General features: G+C 43.4%; 1 long non-coding RNA gene across 1 annotated transcript; it reads right to left on the bottom strand.

Moving 5' to 3' along the window:
• Nucleotides 1-152: 152 nt before the first annotated feature.
• LOC119845085 lies at nucleotides 153-24602 on the bottom strand. Its single transcript, XR_005289498.1, has 3 exons — nucleotides 24133-24602; nucleotides 22890-23134; nucleotides 153-1452 (listed from the first exon to the last, which is right to left on the bottom strand). It is a non-coding gene; the product is annotated as an uncharacterized LOC119845085 (long non-coding RNA).
• Between the last annotated feature and the right edge of the window lie 19 nt (nucleotides 24603-24621).

The following is a 24621-nucleotide window of genomic DNA, read 5'->3' as shown; positions in this document are numbered from 1 at the left end:
TCTCAGCTGGTGCAAATCTTCAAAGCTCAATTGAGGTCAATGATGTTACCCCACTTTACACATTTGAGGATAAGATTCAAATCTGTAAAAATCAAAAGGGGTAGAGGGAACTTCCCAGAATGTACGATTTCAAATAATTCTGCTTATAAGTAACAATATTTGTATATTTTAATGAGATTAATGTTCCAACCACCATATTATATAGAAATGTGCAATTAGTGAGTGGAAAGAATATAAAAACTTTTTCTCCCACCACGTCCAAAGTCCAGTCACACATCATAGGTGATGCTTTCCATGGAGAAGCCGGGTTTGGAAATTCCTGGGGCCCTTCCGTATGGTTTCTCCTCAAACTCGGGGACCCACGGAAAACCAGTGGTGTAATAAAAACCACACCCTTGATATTTCATTAAATTAACAACCAACCTGAACTTCATTCCAACCTCAAACCCAAATAACCAAAAAATGATCTCCATTGATCAACAGTGGGGCTTAAACTATAAACCTTCACCATTAAAACCAGAAATCATGATCATTCAATCTAAAAGGAATGAGTCCTCTGGTTAGCACATTTAGCGGATTTATCAGCATTAACCTCTTACATAGCCCAGCTTCTAAAGCAGGACAAAGACCCATTCTCTAAGTGCAGGTTACACGTGGATCCTTTATGGCATTAGAAGCATTTTAGCCCCAACATTTTTCCTTTGTGATGTTGTCTCTGTATTTCCAGACTGCAGCTTGATCAGAAGTAGGAAATAGCCAGAATCTGATGAGAGGCTGCATCCTCTTGAAAACTCCAGCCCAGCTTTGGAGATGCTGGTTATAGTTGAGACACACACACACACGCGTTGGCTGTTTATTTGAACTGAACTAATCTTCCAAACCTTTGAGGTTTGCCCATCACTACATACAAGTAGGATTAGGAAAACTGGGTTCCTGAGACCACTCCGAAGTGCCCCAGACTGAAACTCAGCCCCTTGATCCAATCCGCTCTGTTCCCTTTGCACACTGAACTCACCCACCCTGACAGGTTCAGAGCAAGGTGTGGCTACACACTCATCTGTCCTAAACAGTAGGTGAAACGTTTATATTTTCCATCAATTATGTGGCACTATTCCTCATGTTCTTCAAACAAGAGACAAGCAACAAAACTAGTGGGTTGACAAACAACAAAGGCTGAAGGTTCAGGGCACCCTCAGCAGTTCTGCCAATCTCTCCTCAAACGGATTTCAGGTGCAACATTGTACCAAAGAGCACAGTTCTTTGTGGGCCTGTGATGAGATCACTATAAATCTCTTGGCTTTGAACATGTGAGTGTTTTCAGAGTTGATCATCTCCCCAGCCTGGCAATCATGTAAGGAATGTGGTAAGATGAGAGGTGGTGTTTTGTTCCAAAGGGTATTCATTAGCCTCTCCATTCCTCCTGTCTGCCAGGTGTTGCATGTTCAACATAAGCTACAGAAAAGGGAAAAATAAATATAGCTGGTTTAATGACTGGAAAGAAATGCTTGCTTCTAAGAGAGTGGAGGGAAATGACAAACTACACAAGAGCTAAGTTACCCAATACAGGAAAATGCAACTGGTAAACTCAAAATTCTGTTGTCAGGAGAATAAACACATTCAACAGATACCAAGTGATGTGAACCAGAGTACTGGAGCTAATGGAATTCCCCATCAAACAAATTAAAATTAGTAATAGGCTAGAGGCTAATAACCTGCCCGTTGCCTAGGGCCAAATACAGCCCAACTCCTGACAAGGATGAGCTGATGACAACTGAAACCTCATGCTCATGTTCCATTTAGTAGATGGGAGATCGGCTGAGCAGCAAAATGTTTCTGTAGCTGCTAGCCCTCAGAATCTCCTCTGCTCCCCTTGGTGCCAAACTCACAGCATCACGATCCTTCAAGGGGATGCTGAATAAGGCCCTGTTGCGTATGTAGCACAATATGTTACAGATCCCATGGCCTCCTGCAAACACTGCTGCCACATGTGGTAGGAGGAATGGGAGACATTATTCCAACTTCCCCAGCCAGCAACTCCAGACAATATCCTATAGATTTGCTGCTCCTCCACCTAACAATCCATGCTCTTGTTGATCTTTCATCTTGTACTGGGCCCTGGACCCTTTCAAAGGCTCTCCTGGCTGGCTGTTGTCTGTAGCTGGAATCAGGCTGAATATGCCGCAGATTTGTTCTCCAGCTGCTGTATAACTGGGCATGTTTATTATTACAATTTAAAACTGAGCCTTTCAGAATTAAAAACCACAAATCTGCCCTTCCATGCTCAGTCATAAAAGGGTATTACTTTGACTTTGGAGTGGTTACTTCATCTTACAACATGCTCTCTCTCTCTCTCTCCATTAATGGGGTCGCCCTTGTTCTCTCCTTGTGGACAGATTTCTTAAAAAAAAGAAAAAAAATCATCACATACAACTGGCAAGAGAAAAGGAGAGTGATGTGAAACAGAGAAGCCAATAGCTGCCTTTCAGACCATTGCCTTAGGCTAATGGGGCACAGCCTGGGGTGAAGCCAGCAGTTGAACTGTCTTGTTTTTGGAACTGACCTGTTCCAGGCATTTGTAGTATTCTTAAAACGAACATCAAATTCCCCTTTGATACGAGGTAACATTAAGACATCATGTTAAAGTCTCACTTCAAATGACTGAGCCCCAGGTCCATAATTGGGAAGTAGGGGGAAGAACTGACAAAAGGTGTGAAAGTATTTAAAAGGTACATTGATTTTAATGGGATCACTGATCAGATATACTTAATCACATTTTCATTAAAAGCCACCATTCCAATCACAATAATGAGTTCAGCCATGGAAATTACCAGCTGTTGGCTGCTCTGTTGTCTCCACACTGTGAAATGAACTGCAGGGGTCTCAGTGCATTTCCCAGCAGGCAGCTGGCCCACATTTGCCACTACAATTACCATCTTCATTTGCAATGTCAGCAAGAAACACAAAAAGCATCCTGCAGAGCTGGTCCTGAGAGGTAACTTTGTGCTGCCACTGTTGAACTGGTTTCTGCTGATTACTACAGGGCTGCTGTCAATCTGGCACCTTTTACCAACATTACCACCACATTTTAATACAGATGCCGGTTAATCTTGATTATTGGCCTGGAGCCACATTCTTCCCTCTTAATATAATAATAAAAAAGTATGTTCTACACCAAACTTCCCATTTTATATTGAGGGTATCAAGAAATGAAATATTAATGGAATGTGGAAAACGAACTGCATATTCAGCTGCTATTTACTAAATTGTTCCTGTTCATCTGTGGAGTAGAGGAGTGGGGGAAAGAGTCTATAACTATGCCCAGAAACATCCCATTTCTACAAATGCATGCATGGCTGACAGCCACTAAGCACAAATGAATAAATATTTTATGTACTTTAATTTTCTCATCTATAAGCTTGATGTTCTGAGTCTCTTTGCTTTATTTTGTGACTTCATAAAATGTTAAAAAAACATTTATCCTCTTATTCTTTCCAACAAAAATAAGACTTTTGCCAGTCTCTGCTCCTGTTCAATTTGCTTTCATCTCTTTATTAGCATAGCAAAATAGCATATTGCCAGCAGTTTACTCCCTTCAGTAATTTCTGCATTCAAATTTTACCCTTCCTTCCATTTCTTATCACCTGTGCTCTGATCTTTGTATTATTCAGGAAGCAGGGTGTTTTACCTTTGTGCGTGTGTGTCACATCTGCTCACTGGACCCTGCAGTCTATTGGGATGCAGCCTGGCTTTTTCCTTGTATTTATTTCATTTTCTTTTAAAATTTTTATCATCATCTTTTCTCCACTTGCCCTTCCACCCAATGTTCTTTCTTGTCTCCCCTTGGCCTTTTGTGCCTTCTATGTACTGTAGTGATTGCCATGGGGAAGGCTGGAGGCAAAGGTTGGCATTCCTATTTACTTAGCTTTCTCTCCCCTGCTTTGCATTTGTTCTCCTTTGAGCACACTCTTTTGCACAGTTTCAGAACAGTTTTTCACACTCCCCCTTTGCTTTGCCAGAAGACATTGCCACTGGTATACTAGCCAGCATAGAGATTCACAGGGACCCTGAGCTTGGCAGACCTCTGCACCAAAGCAGAATCCAATGCTCAGGGTTCAATACCTTAATCCAACATGGGCCAGTGGTGGTCAAAAGACAGCATTTCCATCTGATGACCGCCTAGCCCTCGGGTAGCCTTTGTGACACAGGTTGATTGTCTAAGTGAAGTTTCTAGCGGGAATACAGTCACATTTCAAGAGCCACCAGCAGAGCTGAGACTGGTTGGAATTCTCAGCCGGCAAGTCAAGGAGCAACTGGGCTAGATAGATTTCCTTCTTTATAGTCAGCATCAACCCTCCAAGTCTGGGCTTAAGCATGGTGATGGGGTGTATAAACCTCAAACTGGGGCAGAAGGGGTTAAGGAGCATTTCTGGGCCCAGGTGGCTCTGCCCCATCACACTGTCTGAGCCTGCTCTAGCTGGAGGAAGGGCTTAAAAGACAATCAGAGAGCTTAGATGGGGGCAGACACCTGTCTTGGGAGGTGAAGAAGGGCATAGCAGCCAGCTGCATGGGGAGAGGGCTGCAAGTGGCAGCTGCCCCTGGCCCTAGAGAAGGGACCAGTCTTTCCCCAGGACTTGGGAATTCTTCACTCTAACTAAATGCTGCAGTGTTAGAGTTAACCTCACGTACCAGAACTTTGCACACCCTTTTCACCTGAAACCTGGCTAATTCATACACCTGAAATGGTATATAGTGTATTGCCACCAGCATCCTGGCCTTAATTCCTCACCCTGGAGAAATAAATTCTCCCTGAGCCCTGTTCACAACTATTCATTTCTTTAACATCATTTAAATCTAGCTGACATCTTCCTGCCTGTTTGTTTATCTAGGTGGTCTTTATCACCATCAGCTATCGATTGATTAAGGGAAACATCACTTCACACTCTGTCCTGCAACAGACTGTATGAGAGGGTCTAGGTGGAGAGAGATTAAAGTTGATGAGTTTCCACATGGGGGTAGTGGGTTTCCTACATGGTGTTAATTGCAGAATTGGGGCCTTACTGTGTTTTCCCAGAAAAATCTGCAGAACTGACTGCTTTGTCCTATTAATCTAAAAAGCAACAAATAGGGTATTTGGTAGAAAACAGGGTAACCATGATATGATTTCCAGTCATTCCACACTTCTCATTTCACTAGCCAGCTGCAATGTAAGAGAGACCCATTTCAAGGGTACTGGAGGTAGCAGGCAGCTGATATGGGATGGGAAGGAGTTTGAGGTGCTTTGCAGGATCTAAAGATGCACCAACTTCTGAGTCATTTAAGGCACTCGGGAGATAAGCTGTTTCCAATGAGGCAGCTAAGGAGAAATATTTAATTAGATGGCAGAAGACAGCTCCAAGAAGGGGGTTGGTCCTTTGAAAAGGCAGTATTAATCTGAAGAGTTAAATAAAGCCCAAGACAATCTACACTGACCACAGCCTGTCAAAGAAAATGAATTTGTCCGGAGCTAGCCAAATTCTGGCTTTCAGGGAAAGGGAATCAAGCTGGCAGATCTTTAGCTTGGTTAAGAGCGGGGTCACCACAACCACCTTGTATTTCTAAATACTGTGTCATTGTAGCCATGTTAGTCCCAGAATGTTAAGAGACAAAGTGCGTGAGATCACATCTTTTATTGGACCCACTTCTTCTAATGAGAGAAACAAGCTTTTGAGCTACACAGCTCTTCTTCAGGGCTGTGTAGGTGACATTCTGAGAACCTTTCCCAGACCGGAAAAAGAGCTTTGTGTAGCTGGTAAGCTTGTCTGTCTCACCCACAGAGGGGGGTTCAATAAAAAGTATATCACCCACCTTCTCTTGCTTGTATTTTTAAAGTGAGTTTAGTGCTGAGTTTACAACCTTTCCATAGAACAGTGAAGGTGGGGGGTGGGGACATCCTCCCTGTAACCACCAGCACCAGATACTGGCTCAGCTCAGCCTGCCACACCCCTGCAGAGACAGCAAGGGACTCAATGACTCTCCGTTCGCTTCCTGGCCTTGCTGCTGGGACTGCCAGCCTGGGTACCAATTTGTGCCAATGGGGGAGGGGGTTTTTTGTGATGTGGGAACCGCTCCCCTGAGAGCCCAGTGTGGCTGAAGTCTGCTCATTTACTTCACACAGGCCAGGGAACAGCTGCCAAATAGCAAGGACATCGACTCCCTGCCAGCTTGCTTCGAACCCAGGAGCTGGCGGTGAAAGGCTCCAAGCCTCCTTATCTATTCCTGAGCCCTGTTCCCCCACTCACCACCTTGGAGATTTCTCTGTCAAAAAGCTGTGAGACATGTCTTTAAACTTCGCAAGTACATTAGGGGGAAAAGAGGGGAGTTTCAGACCCCTTGAGCCCATTTTGATCAATGCATTTTTCTAAAAGTCTGTCAGCGCTAAGACACTTCTTCCCATGTGATACCAGTAAACAGAATCCTAGACACTGAAGGGGCAGCAAAGACATATGCCTGAGGTTTTCAAAGCTGCCTCTTGGCATTTGGACACCTGTCCCCATTAATTTTAATGAGATTTGGAAGTTCAAAGTCTTGGTGACTTTGGAAATTTCAGCCTAAGTCTCTAGCCCTGAAGTGTGCAGGACTGTCAACATACTGTACATTCACAAGCATTTAGTAGCCACCCAAGAGATAGATCTATCTACACATACAAAGTACACACACAAAAACGACATCATGGGCCTAGATGTACTATTTGTGCTTGGGGTGTGTGTGTGTGTGTGCGCACGCACATATATACATCTATAATATAGATCATGAAAGTTGCTAAATTGTGTATTTGAATGAGATCAACGGTTCCTGAGTGGTTTTGATTACCATGGACAGGTCCTGACATGCAGAACTATTTTTAATTCAGCTCTGTCTATGTGCCCATCTGTAAGCTCAGCTGTCTCCTCTATGCTTTCAATTTGCACGGAAACAGTCAAATCAGATTACTTTGGAAAATATGCAGGGAGGTTAACATGGTGTGAAGTGACATAATGCATGTTGGTTTAGGTGCTATCCCGTGGGTGTGATTGTTTTCTGGGTGTTACAAATCCCAAAGCTGTTAAGAAAAAATAAAAATCCAAGGGTTGTTGCCATAAACCCTTGAGCTTGAAGGTACATTTGCCTTGAGAGCCATAAACATGGAACTTCCCCATAAATGAATATGCCTCTTTAAAGCAGGGCTTGTATCCTCTATATGGCATGAGGATGAGATAAAACACAAGGGCTTTACTGAGGATCACACATCAAGTCCCCCTACACAACATCAATAATAATAACTCCTCCTCATATGTATACACCAGCACTCCCCTTTTAGGGATCCCAAGCTACTGTTGTGGTTGTTTGTTGCCATAGTATCTAGAGGCCTCAGTAGGGGATCTGGGCTCAGTTGTGCTAAATACACCCTGTACACCTGTGACTAGCTGGTGTGAAAAGCTACGTAGAGGAAGCCATTTGCAGGACACAAAACAAAACACCAGTTTGGGTCCGTCAAACTTAGGAACTATGGCACGTACTCTTCAGTGCCACTTATTGGCACGTTATCTGTTAACTCTTTACATAGCTACCGATACAGAGGCCCTGCCTCACACTCCCTGCCCCAAAGAACTTACAAGAAAAGTAAATCATTTTATAAGCCATCGTACCGGTAGCACATTGGGGTGCTGGGTACCTAATTGCTTCCAGGGCACAGCATCCCAACCCACCAGTGCCATTTCCTGCAGCCCTCAGGGGTTCTCTCTTCAGGTCTCCTGTCCAAGTTCACCACCACTCTGCTAGGGAGGCCTGAGGAGATCACAGCTCAAAACAGCAATGCTGAAGGCTGTAATAACACAAATCATGGCTCAGCTCTTACTCCCCAGTGAAGACCATATGAATTTTGCTATTACTTCAATAGGAGCAGGCCTTTGCACAAAAATGAAATGATCAAACCTTCTCTAGCCCTCATGTAGCTGTGCATACCTTGCATTTTATCAAACACACATCTCTCTCTGCATCCTTGTGTGGTCTCAGTCAGAGAATGGGACAAGGCTGGGGAATTATTTCATTTCACCCAACATCACAATCTGCTAACGCAACACATTCATTTGATTGCCCTTTTCTAGTTTGCTCCTCTAGCCTAAAACAGCATCATGTGACCTGCTACATAACTGTGGGAGATATACCATATTTCCAGGTTGAGATCCTTGCCTCTGCTCGCTGTGTGGAGGAGACGGGAAGGCCAAGTGGAATGAACAAGAAGTGGATGAGATTCACCCTCTGCAAGCAGCCAGCACAGCTTCAGGCCTCGTGCTTTTCCTAAATTCAGAGGGTGAAATTCACCTATGGGCCTAAATCTGCTCACTTTTCCCAAGCTGAGTAGCTCCTTACTCCAGGAAAAGGCCCATGCAGTGCCTCACAGTCTTTGGAAGGGTGACAGCATGAGGCCCTAGGTGAATCTGGACCAGTCACTTGACCTGTCTGTATCTTAGTTTCCCCATCTATGAAGCAGGGATAACAATAGTCGTCTCAAGAGGATTCTGAGGGTCTGTTAAATAAGGCACTTAACGAGCTTTGAGATTCTCCTTTAAGCCTCCCTGTTCGTGTGACATGTACTATTCACACTCGATCACTGCAGAAATGGAGAGTCTGCAGCAATGGGGGCAGGGTATTCATTCGGTCCCAGAAATGACTTCTGCGTTTATCCAAACCTCGTAAGGTGTGGTGCAAGTGAACAACCTGCCTGAAGTCGAGCTCCTCTGCTCCAGTTATTAATTACGCCATTCAAATTTCCTCTCCAAATTAACATTTCAGATGTGTGCAAACACAACCCAATGTCCTTGACAAGGATTTTTCTCCTCAGCTCCAGTCCGAGCACACAGATGTTTATCCTGGTTAAAGCTTTATCACTGAAGCAGAGTGTCTACAGCAAAGCATCTCCTGGGAAGAAGCTGCATTACATTTGGCATTTGATTTAACATCCTTTAGAAAATAACTGCTCTCCCTTCAACCCACACATGCTAGATCTCCAGTGGACTAGAAGGGAGAGCTCCACCTCCAATCTGCTTTGGTTACCCAAATACAGCTTCTCTGGAGCATAACAACCTGGTCTGCAATATTAGCAGACATATCAGCTTTCAGATTACTGAGCTGTTCCTAACCTATAGAGCCAGCTCTGCCATATATGTTCAAGGGGCCTGTTATACTGCCATGGGTGGGTGAAATTCAGAGGGTGAGAAGTAGATCCAATGCATTGCTCACATTCCACTTAAAACCTTAATATAGGCTTAAGTGTGATTGATGTCATGCCACCATATCCCTTTTTGGGAAAGGAACAGGAATGTGTCACAGGTCTCGTTTCCAAGGGTATGAAAATATAATTTATTTGGCTAGGGATTTACCTTCCCAGTTGCTAGGACTCCCGGTGTATAGAAGGGAAAGTGCCTGCTATTGAATGTGTGCTGTGGATTAATGCAGGAGACTGGCAATCAGGACTTTTGAGCGGTATTCCCAGACCTCCCTCTGCATTGAGTCCCTGAGGGCAGTTGTGTATCTGTGCCTGCTTCTCCATCTGCACAAAATGGCTAATAACACTTAGCTCCTTCCACAGGAAGTGGTGAGCACTTTGAGATTCTCAGGCCAAAGAGATTCTCAGATTCTCTCGGAGTGCAGCATATTGGGGTTAGCACATCTTTTGAATAGTCCTGAGTTCTGAAACTATGCATGCAATCGGAATGAGGAAAATATTGCCAGGTAAGATACTTGGGAGATGAACGAAGGGCCAATGCTTCTTCTGCCATGAAAATGGTCAGAACTTTGTGACTCGATTCAGCCGGGATTTTATGCAGGTGAGTCGTCCCTATGACATTACACACATGCTTCAAGTTGGGCACATGCTGAAGTAGCTTGCTAAACAGAGGCCCTGTTCTGGGAAAGGAAGTTGGCGCTGATCATTTCCCAGCTTTGCCCATTGTTTTCACAGAGTAAAATCTGTTCTCTGCTCCAGTTCTGAACTGAACACTATTACAAGGCTAAAGAGAAATGCTAAGGGGTGAAAAATGAACAAGACCAAGAGCCCTGACCGGTGCTGAATCAAAGACTCCAGCTGGGATTGAGCGTCACCCTGACCTGAGAAGGAACTGTGAGATCATAGTGTAGCAGAGGCTGGAAAGAGTAAGATTAATTGCACCATTTGCCAGCCTTGTTAAAATCTTTGTCATTCACATGGCCTGGCTCTGTGACTATTTATCTCATTCTCACATTTCTCAGAAGAATAAAGCTGAACTCAATAGAACTCAGAATTCAAATGTCTCTTCCAGGCTGAGAGTCATAGAAGGAGGCTCTGGCTGACTTGACCTTTCCTGGATTGTGCATTTAGATGATGGGCCCATTGGTCCGCTTGTCCTTCCCCCATTCATTACTGGGTGGTACCTTGCCTCACCTCATTACCCTGCTGGAAAGAGAGGGCAGGGCCCACCAATACAAATGCAGGATATTAAAATGTTGGCGATGTAGGGACCCATACAGCATTTTATGAGCTGTGTTAAAATTCAGGCAGCTTCTGGAGACCAGCAGAAAATGACAGCACATTAATGCTTTGAGTAAAAGTGTTTGGGGAATGGGGGAAGAAACAGAAAAGGGATCCAATCAAGATGCAATCTGCAGGCTATAAAATGCCAGTGCAAGCCTAGCTGAACAAGGAAGAAGACATGCATTTAAATACAAAGAGCAAATTCTCACTCAGTCACAACCTGTGTAATCCCATCTGAATGCAAAGCAAATGAAAGAAACCCAATAAGAGGAAAGGTCCTAGGTCACTCAACTAGGAGCCAAGAGACCGGTGTTCTATCCCTGGCTTTACTGGTGACCTAGGGCAAGTCAGTCAGTGCACCTCCGTTTCCCTCTTCAGGGCAGGAACTGTGTCTTATTACCGGTCTGCAGAGCCCAGTCCAACGGGGCCCTGATCTTAGCCAGCCCTCTAGCTGCTACCATCGTAGAAATAATAATGAAGAGGATTCAGCACTACTTGGTCCCAAGTTAACCAGAGCTTACCTCCAGCTCAGCTTACTCCTCCGCTCTCCCAGTTGCTCATGGGAGGCAGGGTGGACCTGATCGAAACCCACTGAAGCACTCCCATTCCCCTCAATGGGGGGGACGCTCTGGGAGAGGCCCCATAAGACTGGCTGGTTCACACAGCAGGAGCCAGTTAGGATCCTCCCCCACGCTCAGAAGCATGGGCTGAGCTCCAAGCCCAGGGAGTTCTCTTGACTCTTTCCCTCCCCTCCCCCTGTTGGCTTGATGTTGAACAAGTGCCATAAGTGTTGTTCCTGGCCTGCTGCAATGGGTGATGTTTATCCTGCTGAGCCAAGCCGCCAGCTCTCTCATGTCAAAGGTCAGTTAGAAACAGCCATGTGGGATGGTAACATTCTTCAAAGCTTCCGTTTTTATTGTCCTGAGACATATCATCATACAACGAGAGCAAGTCAATAGGATCCAGTGACAATAGAGAGTCCAGTGACTCCTTCCTTCCAGTGCTCCCTTTCCTGGTGTGCTCTTCAACAGCCCAGCCCTGCAAGGTACTAAGTGCCCCCAGCTGCAGTCATGGCTGAGGGTGCACAGGATCAGGCCCAGAAGTACAGTAATGCAACGCTATGCACTAGGATGGGACTCTGGCCTCACGCTGCTGCCAATGATTGAGGCTTTTGACAGTCCTATCACAACTAATTGTCAAATACAGGTCTGCCTGTCACAGGTACTTACAGGGCCCTGTTACCAGAGTATCTGAGCAACCCTTTAATGTATTTTTCCTCACAACCCCCATGGGGCAGGGCCATACTGTTATTCCCGTTTAACAGATGGGGACTCTGTGGCACAGAGCGACTAAATGACTGGCCGACGTTCACACACGATGCCTGTGGCAGAGCGAGAATCAAACCTGATTTCAGAAGACCCCAGCTAGCACTCTAACCACTGGGCCATGCTTCCTACATGGAGTCCAGGGAGTGAGTTGCAGGTTCTTACATAGCAAGTTTGACTGCATGACATAATGCCAAAGAGAGATTTTGCCAAACTCTGCATGGACAGCTCCTAATGGGCTCCTGAAAGAGCTGACACTGGGCACTCATTGTTTTTACCTTTGGGGGCACCAAACAGACATTCCAGCTCTCTGCCAGGCCTGACCCATTTGTTTCACAGTGGGAAGGCCGGGGTTAACAGAGGCCAATTTGTTAATCACTGACCTGACACATAAGCCTGGGAAGGACTGGAGTGCCAGTGGCGGCTATGTTTAAGTGGCAAAGTGATTCCTCTCTGTACATAGGGTCAAATCCTGCTGTCAATTGACTTTAATGGGAGCTTTGCTTGACCATGCAGCCAATCAATAGGAGTGAGGCATTCAAATACCATCATTTATAAAGCGCTCCGAGAACCTCCAGGGTAAATGACATTGTCTAAATAGATAATTGTTGATTGCTAGCATATTGTTCTGTGCAGCTTGACATGGCAACAAGCAGAATCTCCTCCATAAACTGAAGTGGAAAAATGGGTCCTTACAGGCTGCGTATCTGTCCTGATAACTAGATGAGATCAGGAAGACTAAGCTCTTCAGAATAGGAGCAGTGTCTTCCTGTGTGTTGAGCAGTGCCTGGCAGGAGGAGTCTGTGGGTGTAACTGTAATAACAACAATTTTTCTCCCTCTGAACTGGAACTTGCTTTGTGTCCAATTAATTACCTACCTGATTCTTATAATCGACCTGCTTATCTGAGATGGCAGTGAGTCCCTCCTCTCCTTTCACGCACAGGTTGCTACCATGTCAACAAACGACAGCAGGTTATTTAGATTGCAGGTTATTTAGATGTCATTAGTTTGACAGCTACTGCTGTCAAATACAGACCCTTTGGAAAGGAATTCTGTTTCTAATAAGATAATACCCCTCTTTCCCTGGTGCACTGTTGCCAGCCACTATCACCCCTGACACCATGACAAAGCTCAGGTCAGTCTTCAGGTTCTGAGAATCAAAGGCAGGACATGAAGGGAATGCTCCTGAGTCTCCCTACCCAGAGCTCCGATAGATGTCACTGGGAGTTCTGTGGGTAGAATAGCTGGAAGAATGGGGTCTGAATTGGTACGGTAGGAAAATCTGCCCTCCCACTATGTACCTCTAACATACCAGTGAAATATTAACAGTAGAGTCAGGGTCTAATAAAACAAAAAGCAATTGTGTAAATACCATAAACTTGATAGACAAATGGCACTTATTCCCCACAGTTTCTATCTGGAAGATTCCTTTAAAGTTGAAATCAAATAAGTCTTCCAGGCTGAAATCTCTCTTAAAAAAACAACCCAAAAAACTTAAAGGGTGGGGGAAAAAAGTCCATCTCTACAAAGAAGTGAAAAAGTGAAGAAGCTTCCACATCTGAAAAGGAAAGTAAATGCCTGCTAAAGAACTCCATTGTTTAGGCAGGGGACAAGAACAGCTGTCCTGAAAGCCCTTTTCAGGGTTGTGCATAAGGATATTTTTCTCCACTGAACCTTTGCTCCACTTTGGAAAAATTTGTAACTCAGAGAAAAAAGGCCCTTCTTGGAGAAGGCTTTTATTAACACAAGCCATGCAAGGAGCATGTTTTAGTGGCAGTTCCAGAAACTGTTTTAACGTCATGGTCAGCTTCTCCACAGAGTCTTCCTTCTGTTTAGCATTGGATATATTGTTTCACTATGTATATGTCCATGCATGTACAAAGGCATGTTCTCCATTCAAGCAGTACATTTATTCCAGAGGCTTATACTGATTTTTGTGTTAATTCTCTTTGCATTACTCAGTAGGTGATCAACTAGGTCACAAAGAAATAGCATAGTCACTTTCACCTTCAATAGATTAACTCAGGTGAATTTAGAACGGAAGTAAATTTGCAGATTAGATTACACTGCAACTTGGTTTTATGCAGTACAGACATTAATGCAAAGCTCTTTGGAAAGCAATCAGAACAATGTGAAAGTATGGCAGTGAACATTGGCTATTGGCTCTGTAGGCAAATGGAGCACCCCCGATAGCTTAAGTGCAGTCAAACTTGTTTTTATAAAGAGTGCAGATATTGGGTAGAATACTGGAGTTGTCGCCTGCTCTTATGAATAAGTGCTCTGGGGTCATTTTTCCGTGAAAGTATGAACCAAACCAGTACTGTTCATCTGTGCTGGGTGGACTAGATCAGTGATTTTCAAACAAGGGCCACCACTTGTTCAGGGAAAGCCCCTGGCGGGCCAGGCTGGTTTGTTTACCTTCCACATCCACAGGTTTGGCCAATCGCGGCTCCTACTGGCCTCGGTTCGCCGCTCCAGGCCAATGGGGGCTGTGGGAAGCAGAACGGGCCAAGAAACGTGCTAGCCACCCTTCCTGCAGTCCCCATTGGCCTGGAGCGGTGAACCCGCGGCCAGTGGGAGCCGCGATCAGCCGAACCTGCGGACACGGCAGATAAACAAACTGGCCCGGCCTGCCAGGGACTTTCCCTGAGCAAGTGCTGGCCCTAGTTTGAGAATCACTGGACTAGATGACATACTAGGTGGTATCCATCCTTAGTTGTTTTTGTATCATTTTATATATTGGTTTATTTAAAAAACCTGAGAAAAACCTATTGTATGTTAATGAACGCAGGCTGTTTTCACTCAATTCCTGCCAGACAACCCATTGCCACCTAATTCCTATTGAAAGGGATACGGAATCAATGGACAGTCTACCTTGATTACATGCTGCTTTATTTGGTATTGCAGTTAACAGGGAGGTAAATAGATAACACATAGCAGTAAGAGAGTTAAATGTATCCCTCCCTCTGGTTGCAAAGGAGAGGTTTTTGTTCCTGTGAAAAGGTTGAAGACAGGGAGAGACGTCTTCAAAGTCTCACCGTAAGCCACTGAAGCAGAATTTTAAAAGAAAGTAAATCCGAAATATGAAAGTGAATAGAACAAGTATAAATTTTAAAGGATGAAAGTGAAAAAGGAAAGTTAACTGAAACAAAAAGGTTTCAGAGTAGCAGCCGTGTTAGTCTGTATCTGCAAAAAAGAAAAGGAGGACTTGTGGCACCTTAAAGACTAACAAATTTATTTGAGCATAAGCTTTCGTGAGCTACAGCTCACTTCATTGGATGCATTCAGTCTAAAGCTTATACTCAAATAAATTTGTTAGGCTAAGGTGCCACAAGTACTCCTTTTCTTGAAGCAAAAGGAGAACCAAAGCATTTCCCAGAGCTGAGGTATAATGATCAAAGATCACACAAAACCAAAGCATCATGCAGAGCTCACGGAATTCTGTAAAGAGTACACCACCATTGCTGTTTTCCGCATAGTAGCAGGAGTCTGTCCCTGGCGGGGCTTGAAGCTGGGGACTATGAATCCAAAAGCAGAACTACAGCTACTTGAATGAAAAATGAGCCTCAAATGGTTTTCAGTGTTGGCTGTCAAGTTCTCAGTACTGTACCCATGTTGGGATCAGACAACTATAATTTCATATTCAGCATCAGATTAAGTGCGAGCATCACTGTCTCAGCCCAGTAGAGTCTCAGAGGTCTCTTTCTGGCATTACTTGGAATTTAATTGCAGCTGTGACAGCGGTAGCCATTGCTAGGGCTGGTAAAGCAGAACTTAACCTGAGCTCTACCTTGTAATAAATACAAGTCCTGGTAAATTCTTCATCCTGCGCTCCACACAGCACTCCCTCAGGGGCTTCAGCACCGAATGCTTTTATATGATAAAGGAACCTTGCCACCTCCTTTTACAAAAAAAAAAAAGTCTATGGGCTCAGTATTGAAATGGGGACACGTGTCCTCCACTTGAGTGCTCAGGTAAGCAACTTAATGCTCAGATGCTGGTCTTGATTGCCGATGTGTTGTGTGAGCACCCAAAGGCAGAAATAGGTGCCCTAACCCCAGTTTCAATAGTAAGACCCCCATTTCCACTGATTTCGCAGTTCCTGGATAGGATGAGGCTCAATTGCTGTGGAGGCTTCTTTTGCTAAGGGATAACAGTAAAATAAATTACCAGGATTTCAATGCCCATGGGCGAATCCACAGCAGCTCCTCACTTACAGTAACATCTCTTTATGTCTTTTATCTAATCAGTTCCAAGAAGTGTCTCATTTCTGCTACATTAGAGATAAATTCAGAAGAAATGATCACAGACCTTATGCACTCTGAGAACCCAGGAAAATTCCTGGTCAAGGCTCCTGCCACCAGCGGAGATAGTCAGCAGTAATTGTGCTGATCATAAATATATTTTTAAGTTTGATTTTTGGTAAATACTGTGCAGTGGGTCCCTTTTGAAGCAGTTTTTTAATGGCATTTTCTTCATAAACTGTTATGGGAAGGAGCTGGCGTAGGTGAGTATGAATGAGTTAGAGGCCTTTTCATTGGTTGGGATGTAGCCCCTGTTAATAACCACAAGCTACTGGCATTTGAGAGGGGAATTGTTGGAGTTTTAGTCCCGTTCCCGCATCTCAAAGTCACCACTACAAATGGCCCGTGGAGAAAGGTGAAGGACTAAATGAGCTGTGTCAACTGAGCACACCTCAGAATGTCCCCGTTAGAGCAAAATCAACTAAGGAATCCCTGGGAAAAATGTACAATACCACAGCTTGTGTTGTGTCTGTTAGTTGAATGACTAGAGGACTCCAGTCTGCATCTTTCACCTCTCTATTCCCGCTAAAACAAACAAATAAAGCCACACAGTTCTGGTGGCAACCCAGAAATATACTGCAACCTTAACAGGCTGAAACCGAAAACATCAGATGACACAGGAGGAGATTTCTCAGTTTGGTTTCTTAGTAGAAAAGGAAAGGAAAGGGCTACAGTACAGAACTAGAAACAAAAAGCCCAGCATAGAAACACCGTGCCAACAACTGTCATGTCAATGTGTACGGCTGTGATATTTGTCTCAAGACAAGGGATAAACTCCAAAGAGGCAGCAGAACTGTGCACAACATGGTGAATTTTGATGCTAAATTAGTTCATGGAAAACCAACCAACCAACAAAAAAATCAGCTATGAATTAACCAAGCACCATAGGCTTAGCTGCCTCTGTGCTTGAAAAGAATACGTCTGAGTCATAGTCCTCAGATTAAAGACAGAGGCAGCCAAATGGCTCAGAGAAAAACAAACATACGCACGTAAGGAGAAGAAAGCTTCCCATTCCCACATAGTGGGAAGAAAATCCACTGCACACAGTGACTTGAATGGACATTGTCCAAACACTCTGTTCACGGAGGTCAGTCGCAGCCCAGAGGAAAGGCAACAAGGGGTAGAAACAATGATGGGGAATGTCGAAAGATACATTCATGAGAGCCACTGATGCGCTGCCAGTCTTATGAAAAGGTAGGAAGGCCGGTGCTCTGGTTAAGGGGCCAGAGAGAGGATCAGAAATTTGGGTCCAGTTCCCAGCTCTGCCTGTCTAACAGCAGCTGCCTCATGAACCACAGTACTGCCCAAAATCACAATGCTGCTGCAGTCCTTCTTGTGGCATACCCCCGATGCCGGGGCTTGTAAAGGCATCCTCAGAGGGTAGGATTATTGGCTGTCCTCCACAGTGACTGCCTGAGGGAATCCTCCTCCCCTGGCTGGATATGGCTTGTTTGTGCCCCTGTATTCTGCTCTGGCCCTTTTCCCTGGCATGATGGGGCTGGAGCTGGGATGACCTGGTCTCGGGGCACTCCCAGAGTGTAAAGTCCACCTTCCCTGCAAAGGGCAAGCACATGCCCATGAACCTCTTAAGACCTCAAGACTTAAGAGGGACTTAAATTGGGTACGTGCCTTATGCTGGCCCTCTGCTACTTGAGCTACTTGATCTTCAGCATAGGCATGTATTTGTCAGTACTACCAGTCTAGTTCGCCTTGAGGGCACCCAAGGAAGAACCTTTCAATTTTCACTCATTGAGTGGATGCCACATGCGGTCTTTCTAATGAAAGAATCATTTGTATAAATCACACTTTTCGTAGCAGGCATCTCTGAAGGGCTTAAACATTGTGCTTGTTATATTTTCTCATTTTTTCAAGAGAGAAATCATCAGTGAAGCTAAATGATTGGGGTATGAGACAAACGCCTTTTCTTTAAATATTTTACAGCCATTAACCTCTGTGTTTTGTCATTTTCCAGGTAATTGAAATGCCTATGCAGAAGCTGAATTTTTCTAAAAATCAATTATTTACTCACAGCAGAAAGAAATGGCTTCAGGCATCTTTTTGGTATGTTGTGGCTACCTTACCCTCCCTGTTGTTCTTAAAAAAATAAATAAATAAATAAAAGCTAGCTAATTAGAGATAAAGTGCTTGGTTTTTCCAAAGTGTTTGACTGATCTTATTGGCTGCACTTTGAAATTCTTATGCAATACTTTCATTATAAAATTACATTACAGTGGTTTAAATAATATTTGTAAAATGAGCCGTTACAATTATTTTGATGAATCACATTTTGCAATTCAGATCCAAAACTGGCAGCTTATTGAGGGAGCACATGAATATCAACACAAGTTTTGCAGGCACAGAATTTAGGTGTGGCTGAGAAATCTCACTTCTTAATAAGGAAAATTGTATACATGATCATTTTCCCCCGCCTCCCTTCATGGAGTAGTGATTTGCTACCAGTTGTAGGAATTTATTCAAAAAAGTGAAGTAGACTCATTTTAGTCCTAACTCCTTTCCCCGGAGAACATAAGAAATGGCTATACTGGGTCAGACCAAAGATCCATCTCGCCCACTATTCTGTCTTCCGACAGTGGCCAATGCCAGGTTCCCCAGAGGGAATGAACAGAGCAAGAAAGCAAGTGATCCATCCTGTCACCCATTCCCAGCTTCTGGCAAACAGAGGCTAGGGAAATCATCCCTGCCCATCCTGGCTAATAGCCATTGATGGACCTATCCTCCATGAATTTATCTAGTCCTTTGAGCCCTGTAATAGTCTTGGCCTTCACAACATCCTCTGGCAAAGAGTTCCACCAGTTGACTGTGTGTTGTGGGAAGAAACACTTCCTTTTATTGGTTTTAAACCTGCTGCCTATTAATTTCATTTGGTGACCTCTAGTTTGTGTGTTATGAGAAGGAGTAAACAACACTTCCTTATCTACTGTCTCCACACCCGTCATGATTTTATAGCTCTCTATCATAACCCCCCTTAGTTGTCTCTTTTCCAAGCCAAAAAGTCCCAATCTTATTAGTCTCCCCTCATATGGAAGCTGTTCCATACCCATATTCATTTTTGTTGCCCTTTTCTGAACATTTTCCAATTCCAATATCTCTTTTTTGAGATGGGGCAACCACATCTGCATGCAGTATTCAAGATGGGGTTGATTCATGGATGTCTATAGAAGCAACAAGATATTTTCCTGTCTTATTATCTATCCCTTTCTTAATGATTCCCAACATTCTGTTCACTTTGACTGCCGCTGCACATTGAATGGATGTTTTCAGAGAACTATCCACAGTGACTCCAAGATCTTTCTTGAGTGGCAACAGCCAATTTAGACCCCATCGTTTTATATGGATAGTTGGGATTATGTTTTCTAATGTGCATTACTTTGCATTTATCAACACTGAATTTCATCTGCCATTTTGTTGCCCAGTCACCAGTTTTGAGAGATCCTTTTATTGCTCTTCACAGTCTGCTTGGGACTTAACTATCTTGAGTGGTTTTGTATCATCTGCAAATTTTGCCACCTCACTGTTTACCCCTTTTTCCAGATCATTTATGAATATGTTGAATAGAACTTGTCCCAGTACAGACCCCTGGAGGACATCACTATTTGCCTCTCTCCATTCTGAGAGCTGGCCATTTATTCCTACCCTTTGTTTCCTATCTTATAACTAGTTACCAGTCCTTGAGAGGATCTTCCCTCTTATCCCATGACAGCTTATTTTTTTTAACCACGTAGAAATGTACAAATACCAGTCCACTAATAGAGTGACAAACTGGGAGAACATACATGAAAAGCAAAACTAGTACTTAATTCAGAGTTACCACAAATTTACATTAGTGTGAATGAGATCAGATTCTATTTCTATTTGTCAAAAAAAAATAATAAATGAATAATTATATCATTTAAATGTCAGGCCAAAGGGACTTCAAGAGGTCATCTAGTCCATCCTCCTGCACTGAGGCAGGACCAAGTAAATCTATACCATCCATGACAGGTGTTTGTCAAACCTGTTCTTAAAAGCCCCCAGTAAAAGGAGATTCCACAACCTGTCTTGGTAACCTATTCCAGTCCTGAACTATCATTAGATTTGGAAAGCTTTTCATAATATCTAGCTGAAATAATAATCGCAATAATATGACTCTCCCATAGCTCTTACAAAGTTATAGACAGTAAAGGAGGAAAAACAGAAGGCATGTCATTTTTCTTTCTTTTTTGAAGTCTCTCAAGTGGGAGATGCTAGGCATAAAGGTGCTAAAAAGGGAGTCACATATATTTAAAGGAGGAGGGTGCCTTTCGTATCCTGCAGGGTTGCCAATGCTCACAATTTTATTATGCATCTCACAGTGGTTGGTGTGTTGTTTAGCACCTCAGTTCCTGGAGTTGTGAAAAATCTCAGGTTTTAAAAAACAAAAACAAACAAAAAAAAACCATACCACCATGTTTCTACCCCTCATGGTCATGGAGGAAACCTTGACAATGTGAAGCCTAAAGGCTCTAAACAACAAATAAAGAGAAGCCAAAAATGCATTAATTTTTAAAATCTGCTGATGTTGAACCCAATCTCATGATTTAGGGGAGAGGGGAGTTGACTTGTGAATTTTGAAAGGTTGGGAATGGCAATACTGTCCTATAGTATTTTTTACATAATCCTTGAAAGACAGATGGGAATCTCTCTTCTGGATTGCACAAAAAAAGTCCCTGCCATAAAGAGTTTACAGTTTAAGATTTAAATGTGATGCCATAAGTATTGGGAACAAACAACAGGGTGGAGAAATGCGGGAAAGGATGAGGGTTGCAGTGTAAGGTAATGCAGTTCCACAGGACTGTCTTGTGAACAACTTCATAGTTCAATTCAATATGGCCCCGATCCCACATCAAGCTTGGCAAGCACACAACCCCTGCACATGTGCTAAGTCTCATTGATTCCACATCAGCAAAGGGTCCAGGCTAGCAGATTCCGGTGGGCGCGCGCAAATGTAGGCAACAAGCATTTCAATCACTTTACATTTTAAAAGATCATGATTTATTAAGATGAAAGTAATTTTTTGAGGGATGGGGGTGATGGAAAACCGAAAGATCCTTTCACCTGGTACCCTCAAGAACTGGAGATCCCAGCCATTTGTTACCAGTTACAGCGGCCATGTAACTTTCCAGTGTCTATGTGCAAGTGGTGGGTAATTTCAAACTTGCACATCTTATTTTTCAAGAACAAAACATTCCCAAGTGTACTTCTCTCTGATCACTTGAACAATTAGATCTTTATTTTCATGCTTTGCTGGTACAGCAGAGACATAAGGGGATCAGATTTTTCAGGCTATTTCAAACAATTGCAGCATTTTTGCCTGGCTGGAAGCTTGTCCAAACAGATTTTATTTTCTCTTCTGTAAAAAACACACACACCTCACCTGAATAACTCAGCAACCCCAAGCCCCGGAGATTTATTGTCACCTTTTGATAAATTAGAGTCACAAAAATTGAGGTGAGATTAGCAAAATGAGTAGCATTTAAAATTCAGTGGATTTGGGTTACACTTTTCAAGCTGGAGTCATTAAAGTTATTCAGGCTGGAGTTACTAAAGCTGTATGTATACTATATAGGCACCTGAATAAGTAGGTAGATTTTAGGGATGCTGAAAAATGATTGAGCTGAAATGTACAATTTAAGATTGTTTTACAAAGTTGAGCTAGATGTTAAGTCTTGCTGAGCCAAAGGGAGTGAAAAGAGCCTTTGTGACCTATATATGTTTTCAGCAGGATGGTTGATAGAAACAAGCAGAAAACAGAGTGAAATGCATTGCAAACTGAGTTAGTTTTAGTCTGGAAAATGACAGTGAAATGACCTCTGAAGACTTTCATTAAGTCACAAGTTGATGTAACGTTGGACTAAAGAAATCCTTGAAATGGGAAGGAAAGTCTGTTTGAAACATCATAAATGGTCTTGACTGGACAAGTTGACATCAGGATATCTTATCTCATCCGACGGAACAAGACCTTGGCCTGTGTATTTCAGGGGAATTATCCAGTAACTCCAGTGAGCATACCAAGCCATGAGAGCATCAGTAACTTCAAGTATTTTGCCATTATTAGCTGTCTAACTGAAATCATGCAAATTTAAGGAACTTCTCATGAAAGCTTGCACCAGTACTAAATTTGCTCATTATAAATTTTTTTTTTTTTTTAAAATAACTCTGTGGAGATCAAGGAAGAAGGAGGTACGCCTCAGGGCCCTATTTCACCCTGGGGTGTTTGCTACTTCCCACCACCCAACACAGATGTAATGAGGTTAAGACCTATTAATTATTCCTCAAGAAAAGCATTTAATGATTTTAGACTATAATAACAGCATAAAGAAAAGAAAAACCAAAGACCAACACTGAATAAGAATCAATACAAAAGGCAGATTATACTGAAGACAAGTACAAGTAATATTGTGGACCATTTGCGAATTCCTGAACAGTGACTCTACATATGCTGGTCCTGGCAGGTTACACTAAAAGCCCCCAAGACAAGCATAGATAAAACTCTTGTTCACCAGCCCTATATTCCTGATGTTTTTAAAGGCAACATAAAGCTGATGAACGACAGTGCGACATACATTTGCTAGGACTATGTAAAAGACAAGCAATAACACATGCAAATTTACTATTGATTTTATACTATGGTATTGATACGACTATGATCAATTCGGGTTGAGCAACCAGACTTTTTTATTCCATAGACTTACCCTGAATTCGTCCAAAAAATACGTTGCCCTTCAGTCGGCCGTTTTCCACACTGGCCGGGTACAGACAGAGAAGTGCACGTCCCTTCGGTTCAGGGGATGTGGGTGAGGTATGACCGATGACACACAAATACTCTCGTGCCTTCGCCTTTTCATCTGGTCTAACAGCCATGTTTTAGAACAGACCAATTAATCAGGGTGGGTCGCATTGTTTATGTGACAGGTTTCAGAGTAGCAGCCGTGTTAGTCTGTATTCGCAAAAAGAAAAGGAGTACTTGTGGCACCTTAGAGACTAACAAATTTATTTGAGCATAAGCTTTCGTGAGCTACAGGAAAATGCATCCAATGAAGTGAGCTGTAGCTCACGAAAGCTTATGCTCAAATAAATTTGTTAGTCTCTAAGGTGCCACAAGTACTCCTTTTCTTTTTATTTATGTGGTTGCCCTCATTGTATAATTGATGCATAATTAATTTTTATGCCTATTTATTTTCTGTAGCCAATCAGATTTTGAATGTGGGTAATTTTGGATTGATAATTACATAGGAATCAGCATAAATCGCTATCTGGTCGCCTCGTTTCCTGACCACAAGTCACAAACATAAGCTTTATTTTTGCAAGGCTTGCATTTTGCAGAATACAGAAGTTTGAGGCCTAACGTTTGCAATACTTCTATTTTGTTCAAGCTCGACATGATAGTTCAATTTATTCACACTCAAATTTGAAAATAAAATTTCTGTGGTTTTAGAGTGCAGTCAAAGCAAAGCAAGGCAGACTCCCCTTTGGCTGTGTACTCTGCCCTGATGAATTCATTCCCCCTCCCCCCTTTCTTTCCCCTACTTTTAAACGTTCTGGATATAAATGCAGAAGCAGTGCAGTGGTCTAGAAGCAGCAAGGAAGACAAATACATCTTACAAAGAATAGAAAAGTAAAATCTCTCACCCTTTAATGAATATAATTATAACACTATGCTTAAAGGAAACAGGGGAAAACACACACACACACACACACACACTATATATAAAGGCAAAACACTGCTTGACAAAAGCCAGCCTTCTCAAAGGAAGCCATCATTACTTTGCTCAGCAAGTCTACACTACAAAAACCTGCACCCATTTGGCAATACAAACAGCCTTATTCAGAGCAGTGAATTAAAGCACTAACCGTGCTCTAGAAAGGAATAGGAATTTAATTTCAAAGCCCAACTAAACAAAGCTTCCAAGAAGGACTGTAAAGGTTCAGACTCACCCCTGTGGCACCTCCTGCCATCAGGAATTAGCTCATCCAACCACCGGAGCACTCTCTGCAGGCCAGTGATTCACCTTACTGCCGGCCCCCCATGTCCCTCCCAAGACCCGGTATCCCTTTCTCTGGGGTGCTGCCCCCCTGGCAGTACCCCCACACACTCAGGTTCTGGGTCTCCCCAACTAGGGGAACCCTCACCCTCAAACCCTACCTTGCCTCAGTCTGGGTTACTGCCAGTCCCCACTTAGCCCCTTATATCAGGGCAGACTGCAGTGTATACGCCACACATCACGGGCAAGGGCATTTTGAACCTGCTGCCTCCGCCTACCCATGGGCTGCTCCTCTGCAACCCTGCACCTATTTGGCCTGTAGTCAGGCCTGCAGCCCTTAGGTTTTCCAGGCTGGAGCTCTCACTCCTCTCGCCTTTCCCCAGCCCTGCTCCAATCTGGGTGTCCGCACCTTGCGGCCAGGCCCTTCTCCCTCTTCAGGCAG

The sequence above is a fragment of the Dermochelys coriacea genome, chromosome 18 (assembly GCF_009764565.3).
Source record: "Dermochelys coriacea isolate rDerCor1 chromosome 18, rDerCor1.pri.v4, whole genome shotgun sequence".
Lineage (NCBI taxonomy): Eukaryota > Metazoa > Chordata > Testudines > Dermochelyidae > Dermochelys > Dermochelys coriacea.
The sequence above is the reverse complement of the archived record's forward strand: the minus strand, read 5'-3'. Positions and strand labels throughout refer to the sequence as shown.